Source organism: Danio aesculapii, chromosome 22 (genome assembly GCF_903798145.1).
Source record: "Danio aesculapii chromosome 22, fDanAes4.1, whole genome shotgun sequence".
In the NCBI taxonomy this organism is placed as follows: domain Eukaryota; kingdom Metazoa; phylum Chordata; class Actinopteri; order Cypriniformes; family Danionidae; genus Danio; species Danio aesculapii.
The window spans coordinates 13247314-13273879 of NC_079456.1; the positions used below are offsets into that span (position 1 = coordinate 13247314).

Genomic DNA, 26566 nt, shown 5'->3' on the forward strand with positions numbered 1-26566 from the left:
GGGTGGCATGTTCGTCTCAGAGCAAGAAGGTCACTGGTTCGAGCATCGGCTGGGTCAGCTGGCATTTCTGTGTGGAGTTTGCATGTTTTCCCCGTGTTCGCATGGGTTTCCACCGGGTGCTCTGGTTTCCCCCACAAGCCCAAAGACATGTGGTACAGGTGAATTGGGTATGCAAATTGTCCGTAGTGTATGTGTGTGAATGAGTGTGTGTGAGTGTTTTCCAGTGATGGGTTGCAGCTGGAAGGGCATCCCCTGTGTAAAACATATGCTGGATAAGTTAGCGGTTCATTCTGCTGTGGCGACCCCAAATTACGATATTATACATTATTATAAAAATAATATTCCTTTCCCCCGTTTAATTTAATTTTTTTATTTTATTGCTTGAAATAATTAAATTAAAATAATAAAATCTCTCAAAATAATTAAATTAAATTATATATAATATTACAATATTATATATTATTATAAAAATAATCTTCCTTTCTCACGGTTTTCTTTTTTTTATTGCTTAATACACCAGTCTTCTCTCATAATAATCAGTTTTAGACTTCATTTCACGTATTGTCTCTCAAATTATTTATATAAAATTATGTATATTTATTATATATTATTATAAAAATAATGTTCCTTTCCCGCGTTTAATTTAATAAAATTTTATTTTATTGCTCCTTAAACCAATCTTCTCTCCTAAGAATCAGTTTTAGACTTTATTTCACTTATTGTCTCTCAAATTAATTGTTATATAAAATTATATTAAATATAATATTACAATATTATATACTATTACAAAAATAGTGTTCCTTTGTGCCAGTTTTGTTTTATTTTATTGCCTAATACACCAGTCTTCTCTCATAATAATCAGTTTTAGACTTCATTTCACGTATTGTCTCTCAAAATAGTTATAAAAAATTATAAATTACAATATTCAATATTATTATACAAATAATCTTTCATTTATTTTATTTCTTTTATTAAAATTTTACTACGTAAATCTTCCCTCTTCAATACATTTAACATCTCTCGCTCGCCTCTCTGCATTGATCCAGGTGTGCTGGGTATTGTTCTGCTCTGTCCTCCTTATAAATAAATAAACATCTCCCCTGGCCCTATAAATAAGTAAATAAAGGATTATATAAAGAGTGAAGGTGGTAATTCCTGATGTGTGATCCTGTTGTCATGGTCTCCACCCGCTAATGTTCTGCGAGGCCTCGGGCCCTTGAAAGGACGCGGTGAAAATGATGTACTGTCTGCAATTAGCATGGCTACCCAATTAAACACACAGCCATTCAGATGATGTGTGTGTATGTATGTGTGTGTGCGCTCTCACGTGTGTAGTTGGCTCTGGAGAATATGAACAAGGAAGATTTTTTATGCCCACGGCTAATTTGTCACTTTAATTGCACGGCTGCCTTTGCAGTTGATTATATGCCAATAGAAACACACATTCGCACACACAAATGCGTATATCAGCAAGCATTCAAGTGAATGCACAAATTTAATGGCTAAAAAAAGTCACACGACTTCTGACAGACGCTGAAGTATCCTGCTTATAACTCCATCAGCTTAATTAATACGCATTTCTCGAAGCATATGTGCGTAATTAGCCACTTGCTAGCAGATTTAGATCATTAGTCGCCTGCTAAATTGATATATCCTCATCATCCGTGTCCATGTTAGATACAATTCCCCAGGACTTAAATGAATTTGTTGTTTTTCTGGCCAAAGCTATAATAGCCACAGGGTTAAACAGGCCTGCGGTGATCTGCATTAGCATGTAATTAGCGGCGCTGTTAAGAGTTCGGTAATGTCAGACATCATCAGCGTCCGTATTTCTCTCTGCGGCTTGTCGAGGTTGTGATACTTATGTGTGCAGGATGGTGCCACTTTGCCTGAGGCGTATTTAGAGTGTGTCAGAAACCGTGAGTTTGCTATGAGAGGACCGTGGTTCATTTATATGTTGCCATTTATATGATACCTAATATTGCTAATAATTGAGCATTTAACTCAGTCTTAGTTGCAATTTTACAAAATTATCTTTTACAGTTTTACAGTTTTTTAAAGGGCGTTAAAGCATATATGATGTGTTAGAGTGTGGATTCTTAATTTCCCGCCTTTTTGTTTTTCAAATCCCTAACTGTCAAAGCAGTTACACAAAACTTTTTTAATGGTTCTTCAATGATTCTCTAAAGGTTGTTTACAGATAGTAAGAGTTCTATTCCAGAACCATGCCATCCTGATGAATACTTTTATGCTAAAATGTTTTTTTAGGGGCTCAAGTTAAGGTTTTTTATTTCCCGCCTCTTTTTTCGAATCTCTAACTGTTGAAGCACTTCAGTATTGATTTTCTGGAGATCAACCATTCAACCATTAAGACTGACAACACTCTCTCAACTGGTAATTGTTCAAATAACTTTGTTCTAAAAGCCTAAACTAGCAGGTAGTAGAAACTTCAGGCATTGTTGAATGGTAATGTTGCTTAGCACAATGGAAAGTGGAGATTTTATAAAATAGCAGCAAAAGCAATATGGTAAAAGACACTTGTAACTACGAAAACAAATGACCCAGGCTCATTCTGAAAACGCATCTCTATAGACATTTCTGGAGAGCACCAAGTACGTCCCAGGAGGTATGGTGTTTTTGCAGTTTTTGTTTTCGCGAATCCACCAAAGCCCGCTGTGTATGCTTTTTCAGATCTCAAATTTCTCTTGCTAGCGCCATTCGCGCCTGCTCTTCTCACATAAATCAACCAGAGGCCACTGCTGACTGACCATTTGACTTACTGAATGACTGACTGACTGACCGACTTATCCACCCTTCTCCTTCCCTAAACCCAACCAATAGTGTTTTCAAAAGCACCGATTGACTTGCCAAACTACTTCCCTAAACCCAACCATCAGTTATAAAAAGCAATCCAGAAAAAGAAAAGCCCTAGCCTAATTTTTTCCACATTTTCAGATCTTACCACATTCTCACACTGTTTTTTACTTGTTTATTTTATTTTTTGGGTTCTGTTTTTCTCTTAGCCGCTTTCTGGAACCATTCTTCACTGGACTCGAACCCTGTCATCATGGTCAACTTCTGTGCATCTCATGCCAACCATCGTACATGGCGAGCTACCTGTACAAACTGGTAACATCGGGAAAGCCGTCCAATTGGAGGTAAGCTGTCGGCTGGCAAGTGCGAAAAGGCATCATACCGCCCTATAGTGTTCGTTTTAAAGACGAAGTGCAGCCATACGTACTTCTGGCTACATAGTTCGCGATCTCCAGAAACGTATATACGTAGGGCTACGTTTTCAGAATGAACCTATGTTGAAAACAAACATGAAACTACAATAAAACATTTTTAAGCTTTAAGAGTTCTACGTGTATCCTGAAGTTTGGAGTTTTGTGTTCTTTATTTCCCGCCTTTTGTTTTTCAAATCTCTAACTGTTAAAAGCACATCATTACTAGTTTTCTGAAGCTCAACCATTCAGCCACACAGACTGACCACACTCTCTCAACTGGTAGATGATTCCTCTACATTTTGATTTCAAATTGTAACTTGCTTTCTCCCAGTCATGTCATTCTGTTTTTAGTTTAACAGAACTGTAAATGTGACTAGCTCAGTTTGGTTGACAATGGCTTCTCACTAAGGAAGAGAAATACAGAAATATGATCCATATAGTCAACTTTTATTATCACTTATGGTTTTATTTTTGACGTTTACATCAATAAAAATAAAAAGTACCTAATCGACACGTTGTTGGATATTTTTAAAGTCCAAAGAGTCTAAAGTCTTTGTAACATAAATGAGAATTTTAAGACCAGTCCTAACGTCATGCCAAGTGAAAATCATAACACTATGACCTATATTTCACACATACCGTATTTAGAATGAACAGTGCAGAACAAGACAAACAGGCTTACACCCATAAATATTCTAAAACTATAAATCTTAGCAGTACTATAGCAATGTTAGTCTTAGCTTGCTGGCTGTGATGAAAACAGTAGCTTAGCATGCTATATTTGACATATTTAGCTTAATCTGCAGAACAAGAGAAACAAATGTAAGCCCATAAATAAAAGCAATAATGCTAGTGATGTTACTCTTATCATCCTAATAATGATTTATCAGCCTACTCTGCCTACGATTTCAAACCTTACAGGTACAAATCTGACAATTACCACATAAAAACATTTGGAAAGAGCGTTAGCTCAGTCAGCATATGCACATATTTGTCCCCAGTTTATTTTTTGTAGCTCTGATAGCATAACTGACAGGGAAAGTATATGCACTAAGTATTACCTCGCCGCTTTCGCAGTGATGAGCTGGGATTGTGTGAATTGAAATGCTCTGATAGCACCACAGGAGATGGGAAGACACTTTACGCGCCGTGATATATCATTACCAGCCGCAGCTGATATAATGACGCCGTCTTATGTGCAATTTTCGCAACATTATTCTCTGTCAGACTAGAAAGGAATACAGTGACGAACGTGAAGAAAAGGCCTCTGTGTTTGTGTGCAAATGCAGAAGTGGCAATGGCCTCAGAGGGCCTGCTGTGTGTAATCAAGCACAAATAGAGACACAGGCGGTAAACGCACTGACACAACACACATTCTTCACACCCGCGCGCGCTGTATGAGTGAGCGTGTCAGTAATCTGACTCCCGTTGTCAGACAAATCGTCCTTGGTTTTTCCTGGTGTCAGACAACTCTGAATGTTTGCCTCTGGTTCTGTCCATCTGACCTGCTTTTTTTTTTTTGCATTTTTGCTAACACAATAGCGCTGTTCCAAAACGTTTTGAAGCAATCCTTTCCTACGCTGAAACCAGCTGTAAAAATCATATATCCACTTTGTCTGAGAACAAAATACAAGCAAATTAATGAAGTTTATTCCTGTGTTTGTATTTTTAATGCTTAAAAAAAGTTGAGAATTATTCCATTGTTAGCTTAGCAATATTCCAACACCACCAGAAATAATATGTTGAACCAGCTAGCAAAAACTTTTGTTAGCCGATACTTACAGTAAATAGGCTAAAAGTTGTACCTGCCAATGCTAATTAGTAATTATTATTAATTTGATTATGCTAATTGTTAGCAGTTTTGCAATTTACATTATGCTAGTTAAAATAGTACTTCTGTTGGAAGATTTAGATCAACTTTAATAAAAGTAACTTAAGTAAATGTAATTTCTTTTACATGAATAATTTGAGTTTTTTTTCTCTATAGCTTTATCTGTAGCTCAGAATCAGAAAGAGCTTTATTGCCAGGTATGTTCACACATACGAGGAATTTGTTTTCGTGACAGAGCTTCTACAGTGCAACAGTATAACAGAGACAGGACAAAAAACAGATAATAAATATATATAAAAAAAAAAAAAGCTAGTTAAAAAAAAGCTAGTAAGCTAGTTAGCATTGTAGCTACTTAAACATCTACCGGATTATAATTTGTTTGTTAAAATGAAAAAAGTAAGGTTTGTTACTGAAAGTCTGAGACTGAATAACCGTTTACAACTTTTTACTGTACATTTTGTTGTAAGCTTTAAACGTTGTAAGATTTAGCTATAGTTACAGTGTTTAATTATGCTCATATTAGTAGACTGTAGCATTTAGCATAGCTTTCTATTCTGACACAATATTTTAATTTACTGGCTCAAAAATGACCTCCTATGATCAAAGCTAGTTTAAAAAAGGCTTTAATGGTGTCCTCTGCTAGCAGAGCAAATGCTGTTTAGATGCTAATAGCTAACACTACAGTAGTAGTGTGTTCTATAGCCATATCTCGACTAGCTTGCCAAACAGTTGTCTCCCTCTATGTACTACAGTTGTATTTTGTGAGGAGCAAAATTGCTTGCTAGGTTGTGGGCCACCACACACTTGCACCCCGAATTAGCGTTCAACATTTTTGAAGCAGTTCCTTACTACACTGAAATTAGCTGTAACAATCATACATACCCACATTGTCTAAGAACAAAATACAAACAAATTAATTGAGTTTTTTCTTTGTGTGTATTTTTAATGTTTAAAACGTTGAGTATTATTGCTTTGGTAGCTTAGCAATATGCTAACAGCTAACCACCAGAAATTATTTATTTAACCAGCTAGCTAAACTTATTTTAATCCAATACTTACAGTAAATAGGTTGAAAGTTTCTCTTACCAATGAATGACAATTATTATTAATTAGATTAAAGCTAATTGTTAGCAGTTTTGCGATTTACAAACATATAGCATGGAGCATTATACAAGTTAGCTAAAATAGTACTGCTGTAACTTAACTTAAGTAAAGGTAATTTCTTTTTCATGAACAATTTGAGTTTTTTCTCTATATCTTTATCTATAGCTGGTTAGCACTATAGCTACTGAAACATCTACTAGATTATAATTTTTGTTTGTAAAAATAAACAAATAAAAATAAACAAATTGTAAGGTTTGTTACTGAAACTTTGCGACTGAAATACAGTTTACAACTTTTTACTGTATATTTTGTTGCAAGAGTTACAAGTTGCAAGATTTAGCTATAGTTAGCATGTTTTATTAAGCTTGTATTAGTAGACTGTAGCATTTAGCATAGCTTTCAATTCTGACACAAGATTTTATTGTCTCAAAAATGCCCTCCTATAATTGAAAGACTTCAATAGTGTCCTGTGCCAGCAGAGCAAATGCTATTTAGATGCTTACTGCTAACCTTTTACCTTAAATTACACTATTAGTATGTACCATAGCTATCTCAGGAGTAGTTTAGCTTCTCAAACAGTTCGTCACCTTGGAATTATATGGTTCTATATGCGTTTTGAATGATTTTGATATATTGAACCTCAAAGTTTTTGCATTCCACACAACAGACAGTATGTGTGTAACATTTGTTTTTTAAATAAAAAGACTTAAATTGTAAACAACTTATAAAAAACATACTATAATGTAAATAAGTTGTCATTTAATAAGAATATGTGATTAACTCAATTTTGACAAAAATGTCAGATAGAACCTTATAATATAAGGTGACGAGTTGTCTCTTGTATATACTACAATTGTATTCTCTGAAGAGCAAAACTGCTTGTTAGGTTTTGGGCCAGAGCTAATGTGTTAGCACAACACAAACCTCACACTTACCTGCACCCCGTCGTGACAAACTCACTGCCATCATGATATCGCACCTCAGCGGTGGCGGAAATGTTTGTTTCTGTGTGTGTGCGTGTTTGTGTGGAGATCATTTCTATCGTATCTCACTCTGCTATGGAGTCTGAAACCAAATAACATTTCCTGATTTTAATCAAACAACGTGTTTTTTAATGACCGCCGTCCCAAAGCACCGCTTCACAGCTTCAAATCCGCTGCCAAAACGGTCATTACGACATTAACGGGGAATCAATACAGCGCAGGCCGGACTCCAGAAGACTTGAATCGATTCCAGAGCGGACAGAGCCGTTCCTTGCGGACCTCTGAGAACTTTAGACCTGTAAAATAAGAAAGTTTATTAGCTGAGATCGAAATGCAGGTTGAGTTTCTCCTGGCGCAGCTGACAACTTAATAAAACAGAAATACAAAGTGTTATAAAAGTGAAGGAATATAAAGGAAATGCAATAAGTGTTGCAGAGAAAAAGCTTTTACAGAAACATACTGTGACTACATTATTATACATTTTTTCCTGGTAGGTGCTCTCGTACTTTAAGATATTGGTAGCATTTTGTTTTACAGTCCTGTTTCGCATATAGTCATCACACAAACTAATAACCCCTGCAGTTACTTTTTATAAAAAAGTAATTTCCTAGGCACTCTCTTAGGCAAGTACACATATTATACATTTAAAGTGCAGCTAATACAGGGTTTCTGCAGGGTCTTAAAAAGCCTTAAATTTCAAAAACTAAATTTTAGGCCTTAAAAAGTCTTAAATTCACTGAAATATCGTCTTGCAGCAGTGCTTCATTCTCGAAATGTATAGTTTGTCTAAAGTGACGTATACAAACTATATATTATCCTATGACCAGGGATACAATCAGCCAGCGCAGTCATTCCTCCATAGTAAAAAGCACCATTTTGTGTCTGCCGGTCTGTTTAGTGGTGTGAAAAAGGACCCAAAACGGCAGAAAAACGTTACCATGTATCATTTGCTGTTCTTGGTCCGGACCAAATGAACCAAACCACAAATGTGAAAGCACCCTTAAAACGTCTTAAATCTGACTTTGTGAAACCTGCAGAAACCCTGCTAATAACATGCTAAAGTATACTATAACTTAATTTTAGACATGAGAGTACTTTTATATTTAAAAAAATAATAAAAATAAAAATTATAAATTGTACATAATTATAAATAATGATAACATATTATTGATAATAAATATGTTGGTGCAATAGCCTAGTGGTTAATGTGTTGACATATGGTGCAGTAGCACTTCAGGGTGTCCCAAGTTCGAATCCCAGCTTGAGGACATTTCCCGTCCCTACCCTCTCTCTCTCTCTCTCCTACTTCGCTTCCTGTCTGAAATACTGTCCTATCAACTTAATAAAGGCAAATAGGCCAATAATATTAATAATAATAAATATAATTTATATTTATATATCTATATATTTGATATTTTATTATTACAGCAGCCTTGAAGCAATACTATTAATTGTGGATATTTGTTTAATATACAGAATAAAATATCAATTTAAAAAAAATTTACCACTAAACATGAATAATTTTTTAATAACTGTGAAAATTAATATATATTTATGTTAATTGTTTTGTATAGTGTGGAATAATTTTAATAAAGTTTAATAAAGTGTTTGTTTATTCATGTCTAAAATAATAGTGACAATAACAATAATAATTAACAGTAAAGTTTTTCTATAATAATAATAACAATTATTATTATTATTATTATTATTATTATTATTTAAGGGTCTTGATAAATTTACCTTGATGAATCATATCAGACCTTTATTTATTCAGGAAACCGTCACATGAAACTGAACGATGACAATATTTGTCCGAGGAAACCTTGACTGACATCGGAAGTGCACTTAAATGGTGTGAAATACTGTACAGGTCTATAAATGCATCCTCATGACCCCTGAAGGTCACAAGACATAAAGAGAGGGGCTGTTAAAACTAAAGATGCCCGCTGTGACCTCAAAACGGGACAGAACGATCTCAGGGGGAGAGAGAGACTGAAGCTAGCTGTGTGTTTGCAGAAAAGTGCGGGCCAATAATTAGTCCTGACAGAGATGGATGCGACAGCTGGAGGCTCATGGGGTTTGTGCAAAGGCAAACACACACACATACACACACACAAGGTTGGACAGTGGTTGGTGAAAGATGTGAGGTGATGGATTTGGAAAAAAAATATAGATTAAATATATGTTTACATCCTCTGGCGGGTTGTTTTATTTCATCCAAACGTCTCGTAAAATGTGCTAGCGCTGCAGAACATTGATCGTAATTTCTTAAAGCTGGGAGTTAGACCAGACTTAAAAGATGGCATGAAATCAGAATTTACAATGTTTATTTTGCTAGAGCATGTCATTAGATTTAAAGTGAGCTATTACTCTCTGCAAGTTAATACACTGAATAAGTTTGTTTTTAGTAATCTTTGATCAAATCTGATCATTTGTCTCTGATTTTGAACATCAGTTCTTCTCTGATCATGTCAGTTTGATAGCTTGGGCGAAATATGCTTAGCCACACCCCTTCAAACGTTAGTTTGCTGTAAGTGAAAGATGAGAGGAGGAGCACAGAAGTAAAACTCCACCCCCTACTCAATATTCCGTTTCAGTTGGAAATGTGGCAACATACTGAAATGATAAATATCTGCAACAACTTTTGGTTCATGCAGACTAAGACAAGGGTTGGGGTTATTTATACAATCAGTTCAATAATTGTATTAGGAATTACAAGCATTTTTTGAATTGAAAGTTTAGTTGAGTGCTATATTGAAATATGCAAATGAGGCATTGTTTAAGTAAATATGTTCTAGTTTGCATACAACTATCGCAAAAATCTGAAAACAACCTTTAAAACTATTTATAATACTCTGTTCCAAATAGAAATTATTTGGATTATTTTATCTATTAAATCTATTATTTTAAGCCGTTTCTTTTTGTTTTCTGTTACAAAATAATCATTTAATAACCGCTCATTTTCATATATTTCTTACACAAAAATCTGAACATTGAATGAAGTCGAGCTCAATGGCTTTGTCTTTTCTTTTTTTTTTTTAGGAATCTCTTTATTTTACTATGTAATTTAGGGAAAAATGTCAAAATGTTGTAAATAAGAAGCCAACCTAGCTATTTATGAACTAATCCCTTTCTAAAATCCCTTAGTTATTTATACAGATATTTAGTTATAAATTTATCAGCCGAAAATATGTTATGCCATTTAATAGACCCTCTAATTTTTATTGCTTCTGTAATTTTTGGGGTAGTCTTTTAAATCTGGAAGCATTAACAACTTGTATCGAAATATATATTATTATCGTTCAATATGGAAAAGATTTATCGAGATTGCACTTTTGCCATATTGCCCAATGATTAATTATGGTAACACTTTATTTTGATGGTCCATTGGAGTATTAGTAGACTGTCTGCTTAATATCTGTTGATACTGCTCCTTCAACAGACATTTAACTGACACTTAAAGTGTGACCTTAATTATATTAAAATTACAAACATTTTATTTGTATTGAAAGTTTAGTAGAATGTTACTATAAATATGCAAATGACGTATTAAGTAAATATGTTCTAATTTGCATACAACTATGTAAAAATCTTAAAACGGTCTTAAAATATTTATAACACTTTCTGTTCCAAACAGAAATAAAAAAAATTTTACGACTCAAAATTTAATGTTTACATTTTGTATTTGTTTAATAATTTAAGAAATAACATTTTGGATTGCACCTGTCCACGGAAAGTGCAAGTCATTATTCTGAATCATTTTATCATCTATTACAGTAAATATACCCTAATTTAGAAATTACCTTAAAATTATTATTTGTATTAATTAATTTTTGTTACACAATAATTAATTTAATATCTGCTTATTTGCATATATTTCTTACCAAAAAGAAAAAACACTAAATGAAGTCAAGGTCATTTTTTTTGACATGTCAGAGTCAAAGATTTTTACAGAAGAGTATTTTGGGAATCTCTTTTTATTACTGTGTAATTTATGGGAAACTTAGGTATTTCTGAACTAATCTCTTTGTAAAATCCCTTAGTAATATATACAGATATGAATAAAACTGTAAATTATGTGTTTAAGTGATGTTTTCCTTACATTAGTGTGAAAAAATTAGCCAAAATGCCTAGAATCTCAAAATTGACAGATGCACAGAAACAAAAAACACATTGTTTTTGCCTGTAGTGTCTCGCTTTAATAAAATCAGAGCATTTCCCCCTTTCAGTTTGCTTTGTTTTCAGAATAAATGCCACATGCTGCTGCAGATTAAATTAAGACGGGTACATTTACATTTTCTCCGGGGCGTCTAGCAGCGGTATAAGTGCATGTGCAAGAGTGGCCAGGTCTGCGTTGGGGTGATAAGCGGTATTTTCTATATGAAATAGCTGCCGGCTATCGAGAACTGGTTAATAAATGCCCTTTGAAATGTTACTCGGTTCTTCAAGACGACTCGGTTATGACCATAATTCACCTCACATTATGGAAATTCAGCTGCTGAATTACAAGAACACACGGCAATGCGTTATTGAGCCTTTGAAGGTGCTGTATGAATATCGTAATAGAAATGCTAATGCTAACACTTGTTTTGTAGATTCACACCCAAAGATAGACAATTTACAATGTTTTACAGTGCAGTCACTGTAAATATTAGATATGCCTACTATTTATATTTAGCCTATAGCTATAAGCCAAATTATAAATTCAATAGAAAAAATATAAATTTAACCATTAATTTGCGTCCGTGCTTAGTTTCAGTAGCTAAATGATAGTGTTTACGTTTTTAAAGTATTTTTCTTCATGTTGTGACAAGATAAACATCAAAATTCCACCCAGGGCCTATATTTAATATAGCTATATTTGTCTGTGTACCTATGTCAGTCATGGTTTCCTCAATATATCTATATTTAAAGGTGCAGTAGGTGATCTGCCACAATGCTAGCCTGTTAGCATAAATCTCTGAAATACCCCTGCCGTCCAAAGCCACGCCTCCTGAAAACACAAGCGCGTGCACCTTAAAGATGACAGCAGAACCCTCTCTCATGTGTTGAGCTAAAGCTTGGCCGGCGGCGTGCAGGAATTACACTCATTATTACACTCATTTCTAAGACATACTTACATGCTATTTCTGACCGAATATTCAGAGCAGCGATAAACAATATAGGGAACGCGTCACAGATTGTCATTGTTCAAAAATGAACCAATGTGAATATAAATATATTCTACAGCTCAGTAAAGCAGGCTATTTACTTGTGTTTTGTTGTTAAACTAAATAAAATCTACATTATTGATGCTGTAAAAGGCCCTTATGAAACAGAAAATAGTCACATCAATCTTTCGGCAGGAGATTTCAGTGGCTGAACAACACTTCTGTGCATATAACCCATTCGTAAAACAACAAAATCTACATCAGCTCTGCGTGACTAAAATAGTTTTAAAACATAACATTACCTGTCTAAAAGAAATACTTTAGCCATGGTGTCGTCCTTCCTCCAGTGTGCATAAGTAACTCCAATACTGATTCAGGATTTTAAAAAGTTTAGATTCAGCATGTTTTTACCGCTCTCGTGCTCGTTCTCTCTCTCTCTCTCTCTCTCTCTCTCTCTCTCTCTCTCTCTCTCGTGAATGTGCAGCATGTGTATGCACAAACGGTAGAGCCGCATACAAACAGGTGCTCAGTAGTTCAAATCTGCATTTGCTGACAGACAGTTTGAGCTATGTATCAGAATTTAGGGAATTGGCCCGACACTATTTTAATTGGATGAACACTTTTTTAGTTTCATGCCTTACCCAGAATATAAAAATGCATAGAAATACATTTAGATCATTTACTTTAATCAGTACTATTGGAATGTGAAGAGACTTTCGAGCAGAACGACAAAAAATGTTTCTGAAGACAATCACCTACTGCACCTTTAATATAGATTTTACTGCCACCGGCCAATTTATTAGGTACACATATCCAACTGCTCGTTAAAGTGGCCGGTGAGTGCATATGTAAATAGAAAATTAACTACATACTAAAAACATCACTGCCACATACATTTTTACCATAGAGAAACATTTACATTTGTGTGTTGGCTGTAGTTCATCTATGCAGATTCTGTCAAATGAAACCAAGATCACAGAGCTGAATATTTACTAACACAATCTGAGTGAATCAGCCCTGTTGGGTTTGTTTTTGTTTTGTCTGATGTTGTTTTTTGTTGCGTCTACAAATGCACAGGGCTTTACATCTATTTGCACACATTTCAGTATTTTTTCTTTTTTGACCTGAAACCCAAAGCAGAGATCAAAAAGCTGAGAGAGAAGTGAGAGTCAATCCTCAGGGCATGAAGACATGAACACACACATCATTAACACACTCGCACCCCAACCTGACCTTCAACATCACAACACAGGCAGAGATGCGGAGGTTTATAGGTCATGCACGCACACACACACACACACACACACACACACAGCACACAAATTAACACATGCCTACACAAACACATGCACACACGTACACACAAATGCATACAGACAAAGAGACACACAAACACAAGCATGCACACACAAACAACAGACAAACACACACACGTACATACATTACAGACACACACTCACTTAAAAGTACACACATGCAAATATGTACACAAACACACACATGAACAGAAAGACACAAAAACAAAGAAACTCACACACAGTTACACATCCACACAGACAAACACATGCAGATACACACACACACAGAAACACGTTCGTTTGTGCGTACATACACAAGTACACACATGCACACAGATAAAACACACACAAACACACATACATCAAACACACAAACAACAAATAAACATACATGCGCACACACACACACAAACAGAAGAAACACACAAGCAGATACACACGTTTACACACAAAGGAACACAGATGCATTCGATTGTGCGCGCACACAGACACACACACAAGCATGCACACACACATATGCAAGTACACACATGCTCACACACACACTAAAAAGAGACACACATTCACAAACAAACACATAAACAAACACACACAGACAAAAACACACAGGCACACGTGCAGATACACATGCACTGTGTGTGTCTAACACAAAGATACACACACACACAAACATACACCTACAACCACGCACATGCACACAAGCACGCACACACACACACACACACACACACCTGCAGACACGCACACACCTGTCAGTGGTTCAGCAGGTGTCACATGATGTCAAACAGTATGTGGCAGATCTGTAGAGATCAAACCCGCAGGTCGGTTCGTCCAGAGTTGCTCTCAGTGCAGAAACCGCCTGAGGTGAGAAACACAGCAGCCGAGTGTGACTGGAATTTAACTGATAACTACAACAATAACAAGATCTGTGCTCAAAGACACGCTCTGCTACACTGATCAATTATTATAATATAAATCAAGCTTAAAGAAAAATCTAATCAAATTGTGGATATTTAGTTTATTGATATATATATATATTTTAGGACTGATATTATATCTTGATTTTACTATCTATTATTTATATGTATTTATGTTTTTTGTGATTTATAAAGTGTTGTAAAATGTATGTACATGTGAATACTGTATTATATATTCAATTCAAGTTTATTTACATAGCACATTTCACAATAATTATTCGAAGCAGCTTTACAGAAGGCGCACATTATTGCATTACAATCAAAATCAGAAAAGTTAAGGTTAATAGTTGCTGGAAAAGATTATATGATCAATTAGTCCTGACAGCATATGTTTTAGGTCATTTTAACCTTATTAAACTATTAAGGTAATCATGTTCTAACTTAATTTTGTAAGTTACGCAAGCTGTTTTAAGTCAATTCAACATAATATATGTTCTATAGGTAATTTGATTCAGTGAAAAAATTTAAGGCAACCAGGATTTTTTACAGTTCATTATATTATTAGTTACTAATAACTTTAACTAATTAACAAGTAACTAATAGCTTTTAACAGTTAAAGTTAAAGTTGTCGGCAGCTAGCTCTCTGCAACGCTCTCACATGGTCGCCCACTGAAGCTAAGCAGGGCTGCGCCCATACCTGGATGGGGGACCACATGGGAAAGCTAGGTTGCTGCCGGAAGTGGTGTTAGTGAGGCTGGCAGGGGGCACTCAACCTATGGTCTGTGTAGGTCCTAACGCCTCAGTATATTGATGGGGACTCGATACTGCTCAGTGAGCGCCGTCTTTCAGATGAGGCGTTAAACTGGGATCTTGACTCTTTCGTAAAAAATCCCAGGTTTAAACCCGGCATCCTGGCCAAATTTGCCCACTGGCCTCTGTCCATCATGGCCTACTAACCATCCCCATATGATTTTGTCTCCTCTTTACCAATCATCTGGTGTGTGGTGTGCGATCTGGCGCAATATGGCTGCCGTTGCATCATCCACGTGGATCGGTGGGTGAGGAGATTCCCTCTAAAAAATGTGTAAAGTGATTTGAGTGTTCAGAAAAGTTCTATATAAATGTAAGGAATTACTGTATTATTATTATTATTATTAAAGGTATTTTATATAAGCATAGTTTGTCTAGAGTTAAATAGTAAAAAGGTGATGTCATTGTCAGGGGCGGATTTAGTGATTTGGGGGCCCTAAGCAATTCCAGCCTGGGGCCCAACAGTCCAAAAATGCACCCTTTGTACTATTTTATATATATATATATATATATATATATATATATATATATATATATATATATATATATATATATATATATATATATATATATATATATATATATATATATATTAGGGCTGTGCAATTAATCGAAATTTCGATTTCGATTTTGGCTTCTAACGATTATGAAAAGCCATTAATCGAGATAAACGATTATTGCATCATATACCGCCCCTTTCCAGTTGAACACATTTGTTGCTCTGCAAAGCTCAGTTCCACGTGAAAATGATTAAAAGCATGTACTGTAATGTAACGTTTGCATGACAGTACATTATATTTTACCAGATATTTTTCATGATACTAGTAAAAGCTTAAAGTGACATTCAAAAGCTTAATTAGTGTAATTAGGCAAGTCATTGTATAACAGTAGTTTCTTCTGCAGACAATCAAAAATATATATGTTGCTTAAAGGGGCTAATAATATTGAGCTATTAAAATAGGTTTCAAAATATTTAAACCTGCTTTTATTCTATCTGAAAAAAAAAATAAGCCTTTCTCCAGAAGAAAAAATATTAAAGAAAATACTGTGAAAAATTCCTCTGTTAAACATCATTTGGCAAATATATATATATAAAAAAATTCACAGGAGGGTGAATAATTTTTACTTTAACTGATAATCATTTTGAATAATCGTGATTACAATTATGACCAAAATAATCGTGATTTATATATATATATATATATATATATATATATATATATATATATATATAGATTAGGGCTATATATATATATTAGGGCTGCTCGATTATGGGAAAATCATAATCACAATTATTTTGGTCATAATTGTAATCACGATTTGATTTTTCCCATAATCGAGCAGCCCTAATATATATATATATATATATATATATATATATATATATATATATATATATATATATATATATGGGCTATATATATATATATATTAGGGCTGCTCGATTATGGGAAAAATCATAATCACTCAATCTCATTTGCTACAATTTATCGTAAAGCAATTGTTACATATTTAAAAGATTTGTTTGCTTAAAATGAATTTACAACTAAAAATAAATAAGACACTATTTCATTTTTAAAACTAAATATTCACCTGATTTGACTGCTGGACCGCTCCGGGGACAAATTTGCATTGATGTAATAATTATCTCTAAATTTTCTTTGTAAGACCCTCACCATACAAAATATGATAGAAGATTATGATGTATAATTTATGGGTATGATTTATATTCATAGGTATTTATCAGTTTTACCTCACTATTGGTTAAATAAGCATTACCCTGATCATTGTATATGTGTATTATATATGTGCATATATATTCGTACATGTAGTACATATAACATTTGCTACAGTACAAACACAATTTTTAATCAAATCAATATTCTATTTCACATAATAAATCCTCTTATTATGTATTGTTTGTGTTTGAATATGTTTTATTAATTTTCAAATATATCGATTCACAAACCCTATAACCCTTACCAAGAATAGAACAAAATATAGCTGTCAATTACTTCAGTCTAAAATTACAAGTATTTGGAGAAACATAGCACTGTTAATAATGATAATAATAATAATTATTATATATTATAAATATAAATAATATAAATATACATATATATATTTTAGGGTATTACTTAATGTGGTCAACATAATTAATAAAAGGGGGCCATATCTTATAGAGCTGTTTACACGATCCTCTTAAAGTGTATTTAGTTTTTTCAAGGTAAAGACAAGACATTATCTCTCTGGTCTATTGAATAAAAGTGAAGCAGAATTGCTCTGCGCGCTAAAGTAGTGAAGGCATGGATCTTACACTTTGACATAAACATGAGTCTTAGAGCGATTCCAAATAATGTCACAAGTGGCTTCAATGTCACAAATCAATTCTGTTGGTGTTCTGTCTCAAAAAGTAGATAGCGCATTTTGATGACGAAATATGCTACCCATTAGATTTTGCTACCAGTGTAAATTTTAATGTAGAGTAGTGGAGTATGAAGCTGTAATATCGCCCTAAAGATGAGCGAACCTGACTGAGAACGCCATTCCACATATCATCTGAAAGTGGACTACCAAGGTCCTCCTCCCAGGCTTTTTTAATGTTATCCATGGGGATGATGTCTGATTTATCATCAGATTATAAATAATAGAAATTGAACCCTTAACTAGCATGTTAAGTGAACGGTATTTAATGGATTATCAGGGGGAAAATCTGGCAAAAGTGATTTAACCATTATGTATTGTTTAACCAACCAATTAGCATCCAAGACCAAAACTCTTTGTTATAACTCGTTCATTAAGTAATAAATTAATTTTACTCTACAAATACCATGACATTCCAACACATTAGCTATAGCTTCATAATTAACCCCATTTTGCAATGAAACAACCGCAAACTGAACAAATAACACAAAAATCGTTTCTCTTTTTTCAATTTAGATGTGAGATGAAGATCTTGGTGCTGGTGGTGGTGAACAGCTGTGTTTCTGCCCTGATAAATGACTCATTTAAATGCGTTTCATTAAGGATACAGAGGATATGTTTTCATCTCCAACAGCCGCTCTGACAGCAGGGGTTTGCGCGCCGGTCCGTGACTTAATGGACTCAAATGGAAATTATCCGTGGCTAAAACACATCTCACAATGTAAACGTCCCTGCAATATCGAAAGACAGTCGCCTGCCTGTCAAATTATTCGCTCTATATACAACAGAAACCAAATTACCTCATAAAAAAGAGAGATACGAGGTAATAAATGAATTGCCATCTGAAACTCGTGCTAGTCAAAGTCATTTGTGTTTGATCAAGCGCGAGCAGCTTTTCCAGTTTGTGTGCCATTTAATTCGAGGGTTTTGAATGGTTGGAGGTTTCAATGAAGGATTAAATGAAGCTTAATCCCATTTTCAAGATGTGAGAAAACAAACTAGAAGAGTAAAGGGCCGGCCTGAGGCGAAAAGTCACACAATGCTTTAATGCTACAGGTACCAATAATGACAAAAGTGCTATTTAATGGAACGACAAACGAAGGCTTACGAACGAATCATTCTTCAGCCGATTGGTTTATCGATTGTAAATTTAAAATCAACATAACTGTTTCTTTTTCGTATAACGTGTGCTTTAGGTGAATGCTAATCTATGCTAATGATAAGGCAGAATAATATTAATAGGCTAATGCTAGCACTGTATATTTTTAAGCATCGGGGATTAGTGTGCAAAACTAAAATCATGAAAAAGAAAAGTAAAGTTTTGGTACCTGGAAAAAAACTAACATTTACAGAAATAAAATATTTAATAAGGTTAGTCTTACTTTGTTTTCTTCTATTTATTGTTATTTATTTAAATATTGAGAAAAAGATTCAAATGAAAGTGAAAGTTAAAATATAATGACTCAAAAATGACTATACTCTTTAGTCTGCAGTAAAAAATGTAAACAAAACTCAATTAGATGAACACTTTGAAAAAGAAAAGGCTAAATAGGCTATAATTTTGAAATTATTTACAAAGAAACATCAGGACATATTTTAAATAGTCTCACCGGCCACTTTATCAGGTACTAGTAGTATTACAAGTACCAGGTTGGACCCCCATTTGCCTTTAGAACTGCCTTAATCCTTCGTGGCATAGATTCAACAAGGTACTGGAAATATTCCTCAGAGATTTTGGTCCATATTGACATGATAGCATCACGCAGTTGCTGCAGATTTGTCAGCTGCACATCCATTATGCAGATCTCCCGTTCCACCACATCCCAAAGGTGCTCTATTGGATTGAGATCTGGTGACTGTGGAGGCCAGTTGAGTACAGTGAACTCATGTTCAAGAAACCAGTCTGAGAGGATTCGAGCTTTATGACATAACATGTTATCCTGCTGGAAGTAGCCATCAGTAGTGTGTTGTGCGTTCAGAGATGCTCTTTTGCATACCTCGGTTGTAACGAGTAGTTATTTAAGTATCCAACTGCTCGTAAACTCAAATTTCTAATCAACCAATCACATGGCAGCAACTCAATGCATTTAGGCATGTAGACAAATAACCTCACGTTACAACTGAGGTTTGCAGAAGACTATCTTGAGGCAGATGGGCTACAGCAGCAGAAGACCACACCAGGTGCCACTCCTGTCAGCTCAGAACAGGAAACTGAGGCTACAATTCGCGCCATGTAGTAAAGCGTGAATCATATCAGACTGATTTCTTGAACATGACAATGAGTTCACAGGACTCAAATGGCCTCCACAGTCACCAGACCTCAATCCAATAGAGCACCTTTGGGATGTGGTGGAATGGGAGATTCACATGATGGATGTGCAGCCGACAAATCTGCAGCAACTGCATAATGATATTATGTCAATATGGACCAAAATCTCTGAGGAATATTTCTAGTACCTTGTTGAATCTATGCCATGAAGGATTAAGGCAGTCCTGAAGGCAAAAGGAGGTCCAACTCGGTACTAGTAAGGTGTACCTAATAAAGTGGCTGGTGAGTGTATTTTGCTATGTCATTATAATAGCATACAAATTAGAACAATAATATTAGATTTAGAATTTTTAAACATATGAACATACTATGGGTGGCACGGTCTCAAGAAAGTTGCTGGTTCGAGTCCTGGCCGGGCCAGTTGGCATATGTTTGTGGCGTTTGCATGTTCTCCCTGTGTTCACGGGGGTTTCCCCCGGGTGCTCCAGTTTCCCCCACAGTCTAAAGACATGCGGTACAGGTGAATTGGGTAAACAAAATTGGCCGTAGTGTATGAGTTTGTGTGTGAATGCGAGAGTGTATGGGTGTTTCCCAGTACTGGAAGGGGAGTCGCTGCGTAAAACATTTGCTGGAATAATTGGTGGTTCATTCCTCTGTGGCAACCCCAATCATGGACTAAGCTGAAGGAAAATTAATGAATGAATAGACATGCTATGGTGTTTTTGTACAGTAAGTACTGTAAACTGTACAAGTATGTACTGGAAATATCATAGTATGGTGAATTTAAGCACCTTGTGATTAATTAAGGTACTATGCTTCAGCATTACCATCATAATACTTTAGAACTGCACAAGACTGTAGACTGTGGAGATGTTTAATTCAGTTTGTGTTTGTGTGTTATTGTGTCGACAGGGCAGTTTTTTCTGATGGCAGCAGTCTGCAGGGTTTGACGCAGGACGAGTCTGAGTGCCTTCAGTGACCACAGACATCACACACAGTTATTTCAGTAGACAGGTGAGTGAGGAGAACGCCTGAACACACACAAACACACGTGTACATATATCTTTATGGAGACTTCCCGTAGACATAATACATTTTATACCGTACACACTGTATATTCTATCCCCTACCTTACCCCTTATCTAGTTCTCACAGGAAACAATATGCATCTTTACAGTTTCGAATTTCTTCGTTGTGTTATTTATGATCTGTTTTATTTATGGGGACCACAAAATGTCCCTACAAGGTCAAAATGGACTGTTATTGCTATACTTGAGGGGACATTTGGTGCCCACAATGTTAGGAATAAAAGGTTTTACACACACACACACACACAGAGATGTCCCAAGATGCCTCAAATGGACAGCGTGAGCAAGAGTCACGTCTGTATTGGACAAGGTCATCACAGAGCCCGAAGGTAAACACAGTTTCATACTTGTGTGATTTTATTGTGTGAGGTCCTTTTTGTACTCAAAGAAAGAGAAAACTGACACATTTAATACAAGACAAGGATATATTTAAGCTTTTACTTAATTAATTTATTTTATTTAGGCATATATACTTCAAAAAATTCATTTGCTCATAATGCGCATGATTATTTTTCAAGGATTTAAAGTATTAATAATGTAAATAATGTTCAGTTTCTTGCACAGACCGATCAACAGGTGATATAGCCAATATTTGGTCGCTTGTGCCAGTGCCAAACGTCTTTTTCAATGGTGCAGCAGTGAAAATCTTGGGCTGTTTCAAATGTGAAACATGTATTGTTCTCTGATGAGTCCACCTTCACTGACTTTCCCACATCTGGGAGAGTTACGGTGTGGAGAAGCCCCAAAGAAGTGTGTCACCCAGACTGTTGATGCCCAGAGTAAAGCATGAGGGTGGATCAGTGATGGTTTGGGCTGCAATATCATGGCATTTACTATGCCCAATACTTGTGTTAGATGGCCATGGACTACCGGACCATTCTGGTGGACCATGCGCACCCAATGATTCAAAGTTTGTATCCTGAAGGCGGTGCTGGATATTAAGATGATAATGAACATGATAATGGAGACAGAGTAGTTTGATGAACATGAAAGTTGAACATCTCCCATGGCCTGCACAGCCACCAGATCTAAATGTTATTGAGCCACTTTGGGGTTTTTGCTTTTCTTTTCTTATTTTTTTAGCTGTTTTCACATATTTATAATAAGTTCAAAACATGGCCTCGTATTGCCATCTTATTTCAGAGACTTCAAAATATGACTAGATCACAGCAGGTTTTTTCCAGTATCTGCCTCATCATTAAAAGTGTTTTCTCTCATTCTCCATCATCATCATCTTCATCTTCAAGTCCTTGACCCTCTGCTTCATCTCCGCGTCCCAAGCCGTGTCTTGTTCTTCATCCCTCAGAGAGTCTTTCACCTGTCTACTAACCGCTCCCAAATGCACCGCTGCGCAGGACAAACACACGGCTGACAATTAGAGAAATGGAAACTGGAGAGCTCTTCTGAGACTCAAAATAATTGCATGTTAGTGCACGGATGTGTGGACTGACTTGATTTGCTTTTTTCTCTCTGCAATTACTGTGGGTGAATAAAAGGAGGCAATTTTGGTGTTATTGGAATCATGAGTTTTGCATCCCAGTAGACTCTTTTAGTTGGACTGTAGTAAACTGGAAATAGTAGTGTAAAATGGATGTAATAAATTTTATGTGGAATACTGTGGAAATAGTTTATGATAAAGCACAGTTTTTTTGAGAAACTGGCATAAATTAGCAGTCGTAACAATGGATCTGGATTGCTGCAACCAGGGAAACCGCTGTAGCTCTATTCTTCTCCATTATAAATGTGTTTAGGTTAGCTTTATGTTTAGGACACACTACTGTGTAATTCAGTTTCCAGAGGAAATGTCGTTAATTATTTAGGTTTCAGACTTTGGTTAGTCATTTTTAAAACACTTAAACAATGTGACACTTAAACAATGTCGCACATGACTGGTCCTTGATATGTCATGTGCGATGTCGATATGACTGGTCCTCTGGTTAGTCCAGTTTTCCAATTTTTTTATTGCAGTTCAATGAATTTATTCAATGAATTCTATAAATCTGGGCAGCGTATTTTAGAAAAAATCTCACAAAATGGATTTTTGCCCCAATATGTTTTGAATTATTAACTCAAAATAATAAGAATGCATTTCAGTTGAGTTCGGTTCAAGGAGAAAAGAATTGCAATTCTTACTGTATGATATAAACTAAAGAAAATTGTATCTCATGATTTAAACTTACATTTCAAAGTTCGTATCTCATAATTCTACCCAGCAAGTATTTTTGTTTTTAAAAGATGTCTAATAGACAGGGTTCCCACACTTCTTGAAAGTACTTGAAAATGCTTGAATTTTAGACACATGAACTTAATGCCTGGGAAGTTATTAAAAAAACAAACACAAAGTGAAAAGTGCTTGAATTTAAAGTTTATAGTGATATTTCAACAATTGTACTGTTCTGTTTTCAGAAACTGAATCAAAAAGCTGAGAAATTCTTAATTAAAAAGACTTAAATTTAAACCTTGCACAAGAATCATGACACATAATGCACATTTTATCAATATTTCAGAGATCATATTTGAATATTATCAGTATAGAATTTAACTAAATGTATTGAAGTTCTTTGAACATGACTGTTTATCATTACTATGACATTTTAATGTACATATTAAGTGTAAGTGGAATTTTAAGTATAGTAAGGACTTTCATGGCACTATATGCTGGGGGTATGAAATACAAATGTGCTTGATTTAAAATTAATGGTGCTTTAAAAAGTCCTTGAATCTGCTGTTCATGAAAGAGTGGAAACCTTGTATAGATATCTAATCAAAACATCTAAACATAGTCGTCTTGACTAAAACAAGGCTAAATTTGAGTTGTCAGTAAAAATCTAATAGATGCCTAAGAATAGGCCAAAACGAGACTAGTGAAAAAAATAAACAGAAATAAATGACTACACATATAAATTACTGTATGTCTGATCTGTCTATTTGAGGACTAGTCTATTTTTGGGCTATTCTTAGATATCTATTAGATTTTCACTGACTGCCCAAGTTTAGCCTTTGTTTACACTGTCTACTAGACATCTATTAAACATGAAATTGTTTGCTGGGTAACCATTGTCTTAGAATATACTTAAATATATAAACTCACAAAGTTTTTCAGTCAAAATATCGGTCAAAAATCGCAAGATAGAGTTCTTTTTTTTCCTCTAAATTGCTGCTTTATTTTCACAATTTTATTTATCATAATCCTTTCTTTACCTTGCACCTTGCGAATTTATCAGTTGAAGTTGCGAGATATAAAATTGTCATTTTGACAAAGTAAAAATCGCAAGACGTAAACTTGGAATTGCAAGAAAAACGTTTTGTTCAGTTAAAAATCACAAGATATAGTCGCAAATGTATGTAAGAATTGTGAGATATAAACCCAATTTAAATTCAGAATTGCGAATTTTATATCTCGCAGTTATAACTTTTGTCTTAGACTTGGAAAATAAAAATCCCAATTGTTTTTAATTTGCTATTTTAACTTTTTTATCTCAAGAGTTATAGAGAGAAATAAAAAAAAAAACTCCAAAATGCTAGTTTTCAATTTCAAACGGCAAGATATAACGTTGTGATAAAGCAAAACAATTTAATTGCCAGAGAGAAACTCAGATTTGTGATATACCAGTTTTCTTTATCGCAATTTAAAAGTTATAATTTGCAGACGCAATTCTTGAAAAGTCCAAATTGTGATATAGATAGATAGATGGATGGATGGATGGATGGATGGATGGATGGATGGATGGATGGATAGAGAGAGAGAGAGAGAGAGAGACTTGGTCATTTTTACGCACCATTTTCCATCTACTCAAAATGTGCATAATTTAAAGTACTGAAATGGAAACAAAACTATTGGCTGATTGTTTACATGGGATTTTTTTGCTACAGTAATATAAACGTTCTTGTTGCTTTAACGCCATTTGCATGCTTTCCTTTTGTCGAACTTCCCATAAACGGCCACATTGGCATTGTGAGCACACCTGTTTCATTTGTACAAACATGTGAATCACTTAACAAAAGTCAACGACACCTGTGCAAACAAAATCAGCCTAATGTAGATCTTTCTTTTTCCCCCTTATTCACAGGCTCAAGGAAGCACAAAGAGACCAGGACAAAAGTCAGAGGATGTGGAAAACAAACATTCATGATGACAGAAGCGGTGAAGACAAATTGTACAGTACACACGTTGTGTTACATCAAATATTAAGTAAAAAATGTAATAAAAACATTTAAATACATTTTTAAAATATTTTTATAGAAATATTTTGCTCAATCATTAATGTGAAATATATAAATTGGCAATAAATTTTACTTATTATTTGTAAACTTTACATATTGACCATAAGTCATGGTGTCATGATTACAAATGCAAACCAATATGGATCTGAAACCTTTTGTTTGCAAAACTTTTCTGCAAATTTGACCTTGCAAATCCCTCTTCTGAATCTATCTGTTTATCAGCACTTGTTGATGGAGACCAGCAGACTGTGGATTTAGGAGAAAACCGTTATCGAGTCCCACCTTCGCCCTTGAAACGGACATCGATCTGGCAGCCAGAAGATCCGTGACCCTGGAGGACGATCAATGACCTGCGCTTCACTCGCTCAACATCAGCTGAGGATTAAACCATTTCCCTGCACAACACAATTAACTCCAATAAACCTCAAGTCAATACTGAGGAGCAAAATACACATACAGCACAGAACACTGGAGGAAACACTGAAAAAACTGTATAGGCATATTTTACAATTTATATAGCTGTAAAATAGCAGTTTACAATTGTTTTTATACTACAGTCTTTAATGTTGTAAAACGTTTGCTGATCATCATGTAAAATTGGTTGTTAAACATGTTGTAAACATTACGGTTTACAATGTTAAGCTGTTTTTACTGTGTATATCCAAAAGTAGTATTTAAATATAAAGGTTGGCAATTTACTTGATTGCACAAGATATGTTTATTGTCATAGAATATGAACTATAATAAAAGCAAAATGGTGTATAAACAAAGTGGCTTTACATCATGAAATTTTGACCAAATTACATAATATATATAAAAAAATATTAGCAAAATGGCTTGATATTATAAAATTTCCAACAATTAACATGCTATGTACACAAAGCATGCAAAATGTTTTAACATTGTAAACTTTAGGACCAGTTACATAATATATAAGCAAAATATGCAAATGGGCTTGACATTGTAAATTAGAACTAATTACATAATATATGAACAAAATATGCAAAATGGCTTGACATTGTAAACTTTAGAACAAATGACTCAATGGCTAAGTCTCTGATTTATCAGCAGCCGGCACAGCAGAATGAACCGCCAATTACTCTGGCATATGTTCTATGTGGTGGATGCCCTTCCAGTTGCAAGAAATAATCACTTGGCATATAACCAAAATATGCTAAATGGATTGACATTTTAATCTTTGGAGCTAATTACATAATATATAAGCAAAATATGCTAATTGA

The 26566-nt window shown here is 34.8% G+C and overlaps 1 long non-coding RNA gene across 2 annotated transcripts; it reads left to right on the forward strand.

Moving 5' to 3' along the window:
- The first annotated feature begins 20941 nt into the window (after positions 1 to 20941).
- Positions 20942 to 25870, forward strand: LOC130215522 (uncharacterized). 2 transcript variants are annotated; one of them, XR_008835716.1, is made up of 3 exons: positions 20942 to 21027; positions 25172 to 25258; positions 25548 to 25870. It is a non-coding gene; the product is annotated as an uncharacterized LOC130215522 (long non-coding RNA). The 2 variants fall into 2 exon arrangements; XR_008835717.1 differs by having other exon boundaries at positions 25172 to 25245.
- Positions 25871 to 26566: the final 696 nt, after the last annotated feature.